General features: G+C 47.1%; 1 protein-coding gene across 1 annotated transcript in view; it reads right to left on the bottom strand.

The window, feature by feature from the left end:
• Positions 1 to 13,582, bottom strand: part of LOC146822493 (uncharacterized) — an 85,652-nt gene extending 72,070 nt beyond the window's left edge. The window contains exon 1 of the mRNA XM_085613604.1: positions 13,480 to 13,582. The gene's annotated coding sequence lies outside the window, so the exon portion shown is untranslated. The remainder of the gene's footprint in view (positions 1 to 13,479) is intronic.
• Positions 13,583 to 14,478: the final 896 nt, after the last annotated feature.

Raw genomic sequence — 14,478 nt, 5'->3', positions numbered from 1 at the left:
ATGCGGATATTTTGCTACCGGCTGTCGTTGTGCAGCAGAAGAATTAAAGCTACACATCAACTGCCTGGAACTAATGGCAGGGTCGTTTGCCATCAAGTTGATATCTCCAATAAAGAGCAATTGTTACATCCTGCTTCGGATGGAAAATGTGTCAGAGGTTAGATCTATGTATCGTCTAGGAGTTACCAGATCACGTCTTTTAGCCAACATAGCTCGAGAGTTTTGTCACTTCTGCCTCTCGCAGAAGATTATGGTTCTGGCAGAGTATGTCCCCGGCAAAGACAACTTAGTGGCAGACTGGAATTCCAGATTCCTGAAAGACTGCAGCGACTGGAAACTCCATCCTTCTCTATTTCAAGAGATGACTGTTCAAGGCCCATGCCAGGTGGACCTGTTTGCCTCTCGACTGAATGTCCAACTTCCCCGGTTCTACAGCTGGAGACTGGATCGGATAGAGTTGGAGACGGATGCATTCCTTCACAATTGGGGATCACTGACAAATTACGCCTTTCCCCTGTTTGCAATGATCCCGAGAGTAGCGGCACATGGCCGCTTACAGTCAGCATCACTTGAGTTAGTCACACCACTATGGAAGACACAATCGTGGTTACCCACTCTCTTGGAATCGTCGATAGACCTGCCTTTTCATCGCCTGATTTTTCCTCAAATGCTTCTGGACCCAGTCGGGTCTCCTCATCCGTTGCTTCTGCAAGGTCAACTAACAATTCATGGTTTGGAAAATCTCAGGAAACACAAACAAATTGAAGGACTTTCATCGGCGGCTGCCGAGTTTATACAACAGGGTTGGGCTCCTTCCACCTGTAAAAGATATTCTGCTGCATGGAAACGTTGGGTGGTTTGGTGCCTTCAATGGGATGTGGATCTCGTGGGATCCGATTTGAAAGATGTCCTGAATTTTCTGTCAGAATGTGCAGAATATGGATAATGTTACAGATCAGTGAACAACTTTAGATCTGCACTATCAGCCAGACATAATCACATAGATGGGAAACCTATTGGTGTTTATCCGGTGGTATGCAAACTTCTAAAAGGAATAAGATCCTTATGGGATGTTACCAATGTATTATCGTTGTTGGAGTCATGGCCAGAGAATAAAGATCTATCGTTCAAACAACTTTCAGCTAAGCTTACCATGCTTTTGTGTCTTATTTCCTGCGACGAGTATCAGATGTGCGCGCATTGGACCTAGCAGTTAGGTTATTTTCTCCACGTGGTTTATCCTTCATTTTATCCAGGAGAACTAAGACTATGTCCTGCTCCATTGATTACCCTGCATTTCCTCACAATGATAAACTGTGTGTGGTTAAATGTCTTTAGATTTATGAAGAACGTACCTTGTCTCACAGAACCGAACCCTAGGGTCTGTTACTTCTGTCAATTCAAAAGCCTTTCAGACCTGTGTCGGCAGCTACTTAGGTTTGCTGGGTTCATTGGGTCATGTCTGAAGCTGGTGTAGACATATCTGTGTATGGTGCTCGTTCCACTGGAGGTGCGATGGCGTCTAAAGCCTTTGTCATGGGATCCTGGTTAGAGGATTTCCTTAAAGCGGCTGATTGGTCATCTAACTCCATGCTTAAAATGTTCTATTACAAACCTATTGTACGTGCTTCATCGCGTGTTGTTGGTGAGCTTTGAACCAGCATAATCTGAGCCTCCGGTCCTGACACAGAACAGAACGTTTTCCGGCATATGTGACAAAAATGTTAGATTCTATTAAGGACACAGAGGCGAGGATTATCCCATCCGTTGGGACAGGTAAGAGTTGTATTTCAACTGTCATGATGTTATATGATTGAATATGACATAATTGTTCTCTCCCTTGCTTGATATGTTTAGGTTCATACATTCCATAGTATTCAAACTTGCTTCTGATTTCTGGCGCAGATTCAAAACAAAACTGAATTCTGGAGATTCCTAGCTGTTTGGCAGTCGCTGTCTCGTTATGGAAAAGTTGTCTCTGCCGAGACCCTGTCACAAGGAGTTTGCTCTCCATTGAAACACTTCAGCAGGTGCTTTTATACCTATTATTAATAAAAGATCAGCACACTCCACCCCGACCTCAGCGCCAGGTTCGGCTGAACCACGAGTAACAAAGGGATCTCTGTGACAAAAGCAGCAACCCACCGAGCTATCCATATAAAATCCAGTCCTGTAATATGCTGGCAGACTCTCTGCAGGAGGAGCATTAACCCACCGAGCTATCCATATAAAATCCAGTCCTGTAATATGCTGGCAGACTCTCTGCAGGAGGAGCATTAACCCACCGAGCTATCCATATAAAATCCAGTCCTGTAATATGCTGGCAGACTCCCTGCAGGAGGAGCATTAACCCACCGAGCTATCCATATAAAATCCAGTCCTGTAATATGCTGGCAGACTCTCTGCAGGAGGAGCATTAACCCACCGAGCTATCCATATAAAATCCAGTCCTGTAATATGCTGGCAGACTCTCTGCAGGAGGAGCATTAACCCACCGAGCTATCCATATAAAATCCAGTCCTGTAATACGCTGGCAGACTCTCTGCAGGAGGAGCATTAACCCACCGAGCTATCCAGATAAAATACAGTCCTGTAATATGCTGGCAGACTCTCTGCAGGAGGCGTATTAAGCCACCGATCTATCCATATAAAATACAGTCCTGTAATATGCTTGCAGTCTCTATGCAGGCGGCGCATTAACCCACTGAGCTATCCGTATAAAATACAGTGCTGTAATATGCTGGCAGACACTCTGCAGGCGGCGCGTTAACCCACTGAGCTATCTGTATAAAATACAGTCCTGTGATATGCCGGCAGACTCTCTGCGGGAGGCTTATTAACCCGCCGAGCTATCCATATAAAGTGCAGTCCTGTGATATGCCGGCAGACTCTCTGCGGGAGATGCATTAACCCGCCGAGCTATCCGTATAAAATTCAGTCCTGTAAAATGCCGGCTGACTCTCTGCGGGAGGCGCATTAACCCGCCGAGCTATCCGTATAAAATTCAGTCCTGTAAAATGCCGGCTGACTCTCTGCGGGAGGCGCATTAACCCGCCGAGCTATCCGTATAAAATACAGTCCTGTAATATGCTGGCAGACTTTCTACAGGAGGCACATTAACTCACTGAGCTATCCATATAAAATATAGTCCTATGATATGCTGGCAAACTCTCTGCAGGAGGCGCATTAACCCACCGAGCTATCCATATAAAATACAGTCCTGTAATATACTGGCAGACTCTCTCTACAGGAGGTGCATTGACCCACCGAGCTATCCATATAAAATAAAGTCCTGTAATATGCTGGCAGACTCTCTGCAAAAGGCGCATTAATCCACTGAGCTCTCCATATAAAATACAGTCCTGTAATATGCTGGTAGACTCTGCAGGAGGCGCATTAACCCACTGAGCTATCCATATAAAATACAGTCCTGCAATATGCTGGCAGACTCTCTGCAGGAGGCGCATTGACCCACCAAGCTATCCATACGAAATACAGTCCTATAATATCCTAGCAGTTTTGCTGCAGGAGGCGCATTAACCCACCGACTTCTCCATACGAAATACAGTCCTGTAATATGCTGTCAGAATCTCTGCAGGAGGCGCATTAATCCACTTAGCTCTCCATATAAAATACAGTCCTGTAATATGCTGGTAGACTCTGCAGGAGAAGCATTAACCCACTGAGCTATCCATATAAAATACAGTCCTGTAATATGCTGGCAGACTCTCTGCAGGAGGCGCATTGACCCACCAAGCTATCCATACGAAATACAGTCCTATAATATCCTAGCAGACTCGCTGCAGGAGGCGCATTAACCCACCGACTTCTCCATACGAAATACAGTCCTGTAATATGCTGTCAGAATCTCTGCAGGAGGCGCATTAATCCACTAAGCTCTCCATATAAAATACAGTCCTGTAATATGGTGGTAGACTCTGCAGGAGGCGCATTAACCCACGGACCTCTCCATATAAAAAACAGTCCTGTAATATGCTGGCAGACTCTCTGCAAGAGGCGCATTAACCCATCGAGCTCTCCATATAAAATACAGTCCTGTAATATGCTGGCAGACTCTCTGCAGGAGGCGCATTGACCCACCAAGCTATCCATACGAAATACAGTCCTATAATATCCTAGCAGACTCGCTGCAGGAGGCGCATTAACCCACCGACTTCTCCATACGAAATACAGTCCTGTAATATGCTGTCAGAATCTCTGCAGGAGGCGCATTAACACACCGAGCTCTCCATATAAAAAACAGTCCTGTAATATGCTGGCAGACTCTCTGCAAGAGGCGCATTAACCCACCAAGCTCTCCATATAAAATACAGTCCTGTAATACGCTGGCAGACTCTCTGCAGGAGGCGCATTAACCCACCGAGCTATCCATATAAAATACAGTCCTGTAATATGCTGGCAGACTCTCTGCAGGAGGCGCATTAACCCACCGAGCTCTCCATATAAAATACAGTCCTGTAATATGCTGGCAGACTCTCCGCAGGAGGCACATTAACTCACTGAGCTATCCATATAAAATACAGTCCTGTGATATGCTGGCAAACTCTCTGCAGGAGGCGCATTAACCCACCGAGCTATCCATATAAAATACAATCCTGTAATATGCTGGCAGACTCTCTCTACAGGAGGTGCATTGACCCACCGAGCTATCCATATAAAATAAAGTCCTCTAATATGCTGGCAGACTCTCTGCAAAAGGCACATTAATCCACTGAGCTCTCCATATAAAATACAGTCCTGTAATATGCTGGTAGACTCTGCAGGAGGTGCATTAACCCACTGAGCTATCCATATAAAATACAGTCCCGCAATATGCTGGCAGACTCTCTGCAGGAGGCCCATTGACCCACCAAGCTATCCATACGAAATACAGTCCTGTAATATCCTAGCAGACTCGCTGCAGGAGGCGCATTAACCCACCGACTTCTCCATACGAAATACAGTCCTGTAATATGCTGTCAGAAACTCTGCAGGAGGCGCATTAACCCACCGAGCTCTCCATATAAAATACAGTCCTGTAATATGCTGGCAGACTCTGCAGGAGGCGCATTAACCCACTGAGCTATCCATATAAAATACAGTCCTGTAATATGCTGGCAGATTCTCTGCAGGAGGCGCATTGACCCACCAAGCTATCCATACGAAATACAGTCCTATAATATCCTAGCAGACTCGCTGCAGGAGGCGCATTAACCCACCGACTTCTACATACGAAATACAGTCCTGTAATATGCTGTCAGAATCTCTGCAGGAGGCGCATTAATCCACTGAGCTCTCCATATAAAATACAGTCCTGTAATATGCTGGCAGACTCTCTGCAGGAGGCGCATTAACCCACCGAGCTCTCCATATAAAATACAGTCCAGTAATATGCTAGCAGACTCTCTGCAGGAGGCGCATTAGCCCACCGAGCTATCCATATAAAATACAGTCCTGTAATACGCTGGAAGACTGTCTGCAGGAGGCGCATTAACCCACCGAGCTATCCATATAAAATACAGTCCTGTAATATGCTGGCAGACTCTCTGCAGGAGGCGTATTAAGCCACCGATCTATCCATATAAAATACAGTCCTGTAATATGCTTGCAGTCTCTCTGCAGGCGGCGCATTAACCCACTGAGCTATCCGTATAAAATACAGTCCTGAAATATGCTGGCAGACTCTCTGCAGGAGTGCATTAACCCACCGACCTATCCATATAAAATACAGTCCTGTAATATGCGTGTAGATGCATTAACCCACTGAGCTATCATCATAAAATACAGTCCTGTGATATGCCGGCAGACTCTCTGCAGGAGGTGCATTACCCACCGAGCTATCCGTATAAAATACAGTTCTGCAATATGCCGGCAGACTCTCTGCAGGAGGTGCATTAACCCACCGAGCTATCCGTATAAAATACAGTCCTGCATTATTCCGGCAGACTCTCTGCAGGAGGTGCATTAACCCACCGAGCTATCCATATAAAATGCAGTCCTGTGATATGTTGGCAGACTCTTTGCAGGAGGCACATTAAGCCGCCGAGCTCTCCGTATAAAGTGCAGTCCTGTGATATGCCGGCAGACACTCTGCGGGAGGCGCATTAACCCGCCGAGCTCTCCGTATAAAGTGCAGTCCTGTGATATGCCGGCAGACTCTCTGCGGGAGACGCATTAACCCGCCGAGCTATCCGTATAAAATTCAGTCCTGTAAAATGCCGGCTGACTCTCTGCGGGAGGCGCATTAACCCGCCGAGCTATCCGTATAAAATGCAGTCCTGTAATATGCCGGCAGACTCTCTGCAGGAGACGCATTAACCCGCCGAGCTATCCGTATAAAATACAGTCCTGTAATATGCTGGTAGACTCTGCAGGAGGCGCATTAACCCACTGAGCTATCCATATAAAATACAGTCCTGTAATATGCTGGCAGACTCTCTGCAGGAGGCGCATTGACCCACCAAGCTATCCATACGAAATACAGTCCTGTAATATCCTAGCAGGCTCGCTGCAGGAGGCGCATTAACCCACCGACTTCTCCATACGAAATACAGTCCTGTAATATGCTGTCAGAATCTCTGCAGGAGGCGCATTAACACACCGAGCTCTCCATATAAAATACAGTCCTGTAATATGCTGGCAGACTCTCTGCAAGAGGCGCATTAACCCACCGAGCTCTCCATATAAAATACAGTCCTGTAATATGCTGGCAGACTCTCTGCAGGAGGCGCATTAACCCACCGAGCTCTCCATATAAAATACAGTCCAGTAATATGCTGGCAGACTCTCTGCAGGAGGCGCATTAACCCACCGAGCTATCCATATAAAATAGGAGTCCTGTAATACGCTGGCAGACTCTCTGCAGGAGGCGCATTAACCCACCGAGCTATCCATATAAAATACAGTCCTGTAATACGCTGGCAGACTCTCTGCAGGAGGCGCATTAACCCACCGACCTATCCGTATAAAATACAGTCCTGTAATATGCTGAAAGTCTCTCTGCAGGCGGCGCATTAACCCACTGAGCTATCCGTATAAAATACAGTGCTGTAATATGCTGGCAGACACTCTGCAGGCGGCACGTTAACCCACTGAGCTATCTGTATAAAATACAGTCCTGTAATATGCTGGCAGACTCTCTGCAGGAGCGCATTAACCCACCGACCTGTCCATATAAAATACAGTCCTGTAATATGCTGTGTCGATGCATTAACCCACTGAGCTATCCACATAAAATACAGTCCTGTGATATGCTGGCAGACTCTCTGCAGGAGGCGCATTAACCCACTGAGCTATCCATATAAAATACAGTCCTGTAATATGCTGACAGACTCTCTGCAAAAGGCGCATTAATCCACTGAGCTCTCCATATAAAATACAGTCCTGTAATATGCTGGTAGACTCTGCAGGAGGCGCATTAACCCACTGAGCTATCCATATAAAATACAGTCCTGTAATATGCTGGCAGACTCTCTGCAGGAGGCCCATTGACCCACCAAGCTATCCATACGAAATAACGTCCTGTAATATCCTAGCAGACTCGCTGCAGGAGGCGCATTAACCCACCGACTTCTCCATACGAAATACAGTCCTGTAATGTGCTGTCAGAATCTCTGCAGGAGGCGCATTAACTCACCGAGCTCTCCATATAAAATACAGTCCTGTAATATGCTGGCAGACTCTCTGCAGGAGGCACATTAACCCACCGAGCTCTCCATATAAAATACAGTCCTGTAATATGCTGGCAGACTCTCTGCAGGAGGCACATTAACCCACCGAGCTCTCCATATAAAATACAGTCCAGTAATATGCTGGCAGACTCTCTGCAGGAGGCGCATTAACCCACCGAGCTATCCATATAAAATACAATCCTGTAATACGCTGGCAGACTCTCTGCAGGAGGCGTATTAAGCCACCGATCTATCCATATAAAATACAGTCCTGTAATATGCTTGCAGTCTCTATGCAGGCGGCGCATTAACCCACTGAGCTATCCGTATAAAATACAGTGCTGTAATATGCTGGCAGACACTCTGCAGGCGGCGCGTTAACCCACTGAGCTATCTGTATAAAATACAGTCCTGTGATATGCCGGCAGACTCTCTGCGGGAGGCTTATTAACCCGCCGAGCTATCCATATAAAGTGCAGTCCTGTGATATGCCGGCAGACTCCCTGCGGGAGACGCATTAACCCGCCGAGCTATCCGTATAAAATTCAGTCCTGTAATATGCTGGCAGACTCTCTGCAGGAGGCGCATTGACCCACCAAGCTATCCATACGAAATACAGTCCTGTAATATCCTAGCAGACTCGCTGCAGGAGGCGCATTAACCCACCGACTTCTCCATACGAAATACAGTCCTGTAATATGCTGTCAGAATCTCTGCAGGAGGCGCATTAACACACCGAGCTCTCCATATAAAATACAGTCCTGTAATATGCTGCAGACTCTCTGCAGGACGCGCATTAACCCACCGAGCTATCCATATAAAATAGGAGTCCTGTAATACGCTGGCAGACTCTCTGCAGGAGGCGCATTAACCCACCGAGCTATCCATATAAAATACAGTCCTGTAATACGCTGGCAGACTCTCTGCAGGAGGCGCATTAACCCACCGATCTATCCGTATAAAATACAGTCCTGTAATATGCTGAAAGTCTCTCTGCAGGCGGCGCATTAACCCACCGAGCTATCCATATAAAATACAGTCCTGTACTATGCTGGCAGACTCTCTGCAGGAGGCGTATTAAGCCACCGATCTATCCATATAAAATACAGTCCTGTAATATGCTTGCAGTCTCTATGCAGGCGGCGCATTAACCCACTGAGCTATCCGTATAAAATACAGTGCTGTAATATGCTGGCAGACACTCTGCAGGCGGCGCGTTAACCCACTGAGCTATCTGTATAAAATACAGTCCTGAAATATGCTGGCAGACTCTCTGCAGGAGTGCATTAACCCACCGACCTATCCATATAAAATACAGTCGTTTAATATGCGTGTAGATGCATTAACCCACTGAGCTATCCACATAAAATACAGTCCTGTGATATGCCGGCAGACTCTGTGCAGGAGGTGCATTACCCACCGAGCTATCCATATAAAATACAGTTCTACAATATGCCGGCAGACTCTCTGCAGGAGGTGCATTAACCCACCGAGCTATCCGTATAAAATACAGTCCTGCAATATTCCGGCAGACTCTCTGCAGGAGGTGCATTAACCCACCGAGCTATCCATATAAAATGCAGTCCTGTGATATGCTGGCAGACTCTTTGCAGGAGGCGCATTAAGCCGCCGAGCTCTCCGTATAAAGTGCAGTCCTGTGATATGCCGGCAGACTCTCTGCGGGAGGCGCATTAACCCGCCAAGCTCTCCGTATAAAGTGCAGTCCTGTGATATGCCGGCAGATTCTCTGCGGGAGGCTTATTAACCCGCCGAGCTATCCATATAAAGTGCAGTCCTGTGATATGCCGGCAGACTCTCTGCGGGAGACGCATTAACCCGCCGAGCTATCCGTATAAAATTCAGTCCTGTAAAATGCCGGCTGACTCTCTGCGGGAGGCGCATTAACCAGCCGAGCTATCCGTATAAAATTCAGTCCTGTAATATGCTGGCAGACTCTCTGCAAGAGGCGCATTAACCCACCGAGCTCTCCATATAAAATACAGTCCTGTAATATGCTGGCAGACTCTCTGCAGGAGGCACATTAACCCACCGAGCTCTCCATATAAAATACAGTCCAGTAATATGCTGGCAGACTCTCTGCAGGAGGCGCATTAACCCACCGAGCTATCCATATAAAATACAATCCTGTAATACGCTGTCAGACTCTCTGCAGGAGGCGCATTAACCATCCGAGCTATCCATAAAAAATACAGTCCTGTAATATGCTGGCAGACTCTCTGCAGGAGGCGTATTAAGCCACCGATCTATCCATATAAAATACAGTCCTGTAATATGCTTGCAGTCTCTATGCAGGCGGCGCATTAACCCACTGAGCTATCCGTATAAAATACAGTGCTGTAATATGCTGGCAGACACTCTGCAGGCGGCGCGTTAACCCACTGAGCTATCTGTATAAAATACAGTCCTGTGATATGCCGGCACACTCTCTGCGGGAGGCTTATTAACCCGCCGAGCTATCCATATAAAGTGCAGTCCTGTGATATGCCGGCAGACTCTCTGCGGGAGACGCATTAACCCGCCGAGCTATCCGTATAAAATTCAGTCCTGTAAAATGCCGGCTGACTCTCTGCGGGAGGCGCATTAACCCGCCGAGCTATCCGTATAAAATGCAGTCCTGAATTATGCCGGCAGACTCTCTGCAGGAGACGCATTAACCCGCCGAGCTATCCATACGAAATACAGTCCTGTAATATCCTAGCAGACTCGCTGCAGGAGGCGCATTAACCCACCGACTTCTCCATACGAAATACAGTCCTGTAATATGCTGTCAGAATCTCTGCAGGAGGCGCATTAACACACCGAGCTCTCCATATAAAATACAGTCCTGTAATATGCTGGCAGACTCTCTGCAAGAGGCGCATTAACCCACCAAGCTCTCCATATAAAATACAGTCCTGTAATATGCTGCAGACTCTCTGCAGGAGGCGCATTAACCCACCGAGCTCTCCATATAAAATACAGTCCAGTAATATGCTGGCAGACTCTCTGCAGGAGGCGCATTAACCCACCGAGCTATCCATATAAAATAGGAGTCCTGTAATACGCTGGCAGACTCTCTGCAGGAGGCGCATTAACCCACCGAGCTATCCATATAAAATACAGTCCTGTAATACGCTGGCAGACTCTCTGCAGGAGGCGCATTAACCCACCGATCTATCCGTATAAAATACAGTCCTGTAATATGCTGAAAGTCTCTCTGCAGGCGGCGCATTAACCCACTGAGCTATCCGTATAAAATACAGTGCTGTAATATGCTGGCAGACACTCTGCAGGCGGCGCGTTAACCCACTGAGCTATCTGTATAAAATACAGTCCTGTAATATGCTGGCAGACTCTCTGCAGGAGCGCATTAACCCACCGACCTGTCCATATAAAATACAGTCCTGTAATATGCTGTGTAGATGCATTAACCCACTGAGCTATCCACATAAAATACAGTCCTGTGATATGCTGGCAGACTCTCTGCAGGAGGCGCATTAACCCACTGAGCTATCCATATAAAATATAGTCCTGTAATATGCTGGCAGACTCTCTGCAAAAGGCGCATTACTCCACTGAGCTCTCCATATAAAATACAGTCCTGTAATATGCTGGTAGACTCTGCAGGAGGCGCATTAACCCACTGAGCTATCCATATAAAATACAGTCCTGTAATATGCTGGCAGACTCTCTGCAGGAGGCCCATTGACCCACCAAGCTATCCATACGAAATACAGTCCTGTAATATCCTAGCAGACTCGCTGCAGGAGGCGCATTAACCCACCGACTTCTCCATACGAAATACAGTCCTGTAATGTGCTGTCAGAATCTCTGCAGGAGGCGCATTAACCCACCGAGCTCTCCATATAAAATACAGTCCTGTAATATGCTGGCAGACTCTCTGCAAGAGGCGCATTAACCCACCGAGCTCTCCATATAAAATACAGTCCTGTAATATGCTGGCAGACTCTCTGCAGGAGGCACATTAACCCACCGAGCTCTCCATATAAAATACAGTCCAGTAATATGCTGGCAGACTCTCTGCAGGAGGCGCATTAACCCACCGAGCTATCCATATAAAATACAATCCTGTAATACGCTGGCAGACTCTCTGCAGGAGGCGCATTAACCCACCGAGCTATCCATATAAAATACAGTCCTGTAATATGCTGGCAGACTCTCTGCAGGAGGCGTATTAAGCCACCGATCTATCCATATAAAATACAGTCCTGTAATATGCTTGCAGTCTCTATGCAGGCGGCGCATTAACCCACTGAGCTATCCGTATAAAATACAGTGCTGTAATATGCTGGCAGACACTCTGCAGGCGGCGCGTTAACCCACTGAGCTATCTGTATAAAATACAGTCCTGTAATATGCTGGCAGACTCTCTGCAGGAGCGCATTAACCCACCGACCTGTCCATATAAAATACAGTCCTGTAATATGCGTGTAGATGCATTAACCCACTGAGCTATCCACATAAAATACAGTCTTGTGATATGCCGGCAGACTCTCTGTAGGAGGTGCATTAACCCATCGAGTTATCCGTATAAAATACAGTTCTGCAATATGCCAGCAGACTCTCTGCAGGAGGTGCATTAACCCACCGAGCTATCCGTATAAAATACAGTCCTGCAATATTCCGGCAGACTCTCTGCAGGAGGCGCATTAACCCGCCGAGCTCTCCGTATAAAATGCAGTCCTGTGATATGCCGGCAGACTCTCTGCAAGAGGCGCATTAACCCGCCAAGCTCTCCGTTTAAAGTGCAGTCCTGTGATATGCCGGCAGACTCTCTGCGGGAGGCGCATTAACCCGCCGAGCTATCCGTATAAAGTGCAGTCCTGTGATATGCCGGCAGACTCTCTGCGGGAGGTGCATTAACCCACTGAGCTATCCACATAAAATAAAGTCCTGTGATATACCAACAGACTCTCTGCGGGAGGCGCATTAACCCACTGAGCTATCCGTATAAAATACAGTCCTGTGATATGCCGGCAGACACTCTGCAGGAGGCGCATTAACCCACTGAGCTCTCCATGTAACATACAGTCCTGTAATATACTGGCAGGCTCTCTGTAGGAGGCGCATTAACCCACCGAGCTCTCAATATAAAATACAGTCCTGTAATATGCTGGCAGTCTCTGTAGGAAGCCCATTAACAATAACCCACTGAGCTCTCCATATAAAATACAGTCCTGTAATATGCCGGCAGGCTCTCTGCGGGAGGCACATTAACCCACCGAGCTCTCCATATAAAATACAGTCCTGTAATATGCTAGCAGACTCTCTGTAGGAGGCGCATTAACCCACTGAGCTCTCCATATAAAATACAGTCCTGTAATATGCCGGCAGGCTCTCTGTAGGAGGCGCATTAACCCACTGAGTTCTCCATATAAAATACAGTCCTGGAATATGCTGGCAGACTATCAGCAGGAGGCGCATTTACCAACTGAGCTATCCGTATAAAATACAGTCGTGATATGACGGCAGACTCTCTGCAGGAGGCGCATTAACCCACCGAGCTATCCATATAAAATACAGTCCTGTAATATGCAGGCAGACTGTCTGCAGGAGGCGCATTAACCCACCGACCTCTCCATATAAAATACAGTCCTGTAATATGCTGGCAGACTCTCTGCAGGGGGCGCATTAACCCTCTGAGCTATCCATATAAAATACAGTCCTGTAATATGCTGGCAGGCTCTCTGCAGGAGGCGCATTAACCCTCTGCGCTGCTTGATGCTGAGAGTGTAAACTTCCAGTAGACTGAGCACATCCCCATCCCCCTCCCCCTTCTAATCCTCACCTCTGATTCACAGCGGTTGGAGATAAAGCCTCTACTTCGGCGCGCCCCTGGGACTGCAGCCACGAAAGACGTCATTCCCGGAGTGGTGAGTGGAAATGTGCGCATGCGTTGAGCTCGGGTTACTAGTTAGTAAAGAGACTGAGAGTTACAATCTGCGCATGCGTGGAGCTCGGGATACAAATTTGCAAAACGACTTGCGCGGACTCAGAGGAGGGGAGGTTGTGAGGGTAAGTTTGCGCATGCGCCACTTACTGCCCGCGGACCCCGATGGTCTTCACTTGCCTCCGTACATGCGTGGATGTGTGGTGGTTAAAAAAAACTGAGCATGCGCTTCTCGGCCGGGTGCTGTTAGTTCTGAGCATGCGCAGTTTAAAGGTAACTTTATAACTGAGCGTGCGCAGTCGTACATACGTGGCTGGAATGTGAGTATGCGCTGTTTACAACCGATTTGTCTCCGCCAGAATGTTTTTTTTTGGGCGTGCGCTGTTCCCAGCCTCCTGCTTCCTTTATAACTGAGCATGCGCCGTTTGTACAACGTGCCTCGTATCCAAGCGTGCGCAGTTTGCAATCTGTGTTTTTGGATTTGAGCATGCGCAGTTTGCAGATAGTGTCTCGTGTGGGAACACATAGTTTGCAGTTAGTGAGTGTAGTTCATGAAAAGGCTCAGTTTGCATCTGAAGCTCAGTCTCATGGCAGCTCACGTTTGCATTGCAACCGAGTCCGGCTGAGTGCCACGCATCACGAGTTAGCATAACGCATTGAAATGCATCTCACGCACACTAGGCCCTGCAGTTACGGCGGTGATGCAACGTGTTTATAATAAACGCTGGGCTGTCACTGCTGCCCAGTTGTCTGTGTCAATTTCAATTTTCAATTTAATTCCTTTATTCGATATTTAAAAAATATCATAAAAGTACAAATATACAGTTAAAAAACAACATTCAGTTCATTACAAATCCAATAACTGCACAGAGACCATTATCATCAATTCATTCCCAA

Source organism: Triturus cristatus, chromosome 6 (assembly GCF_964204655.1).
Source record: "Triturus cristatus chromosome 6, aTriCri1.1, whole genome shotgun sequence".
In the NCBI taxonomy this organism is placed as follows: Eukaryota; Metazoa; Chordata; class Amphibia; order Caudata; family Salamandridae; genus Triturus; species Triturus cristatus.
Note: the sequence above shows the minus strand (reverse complement) of the source record. Positions and strands in the feature narration are given on the sequence as shown.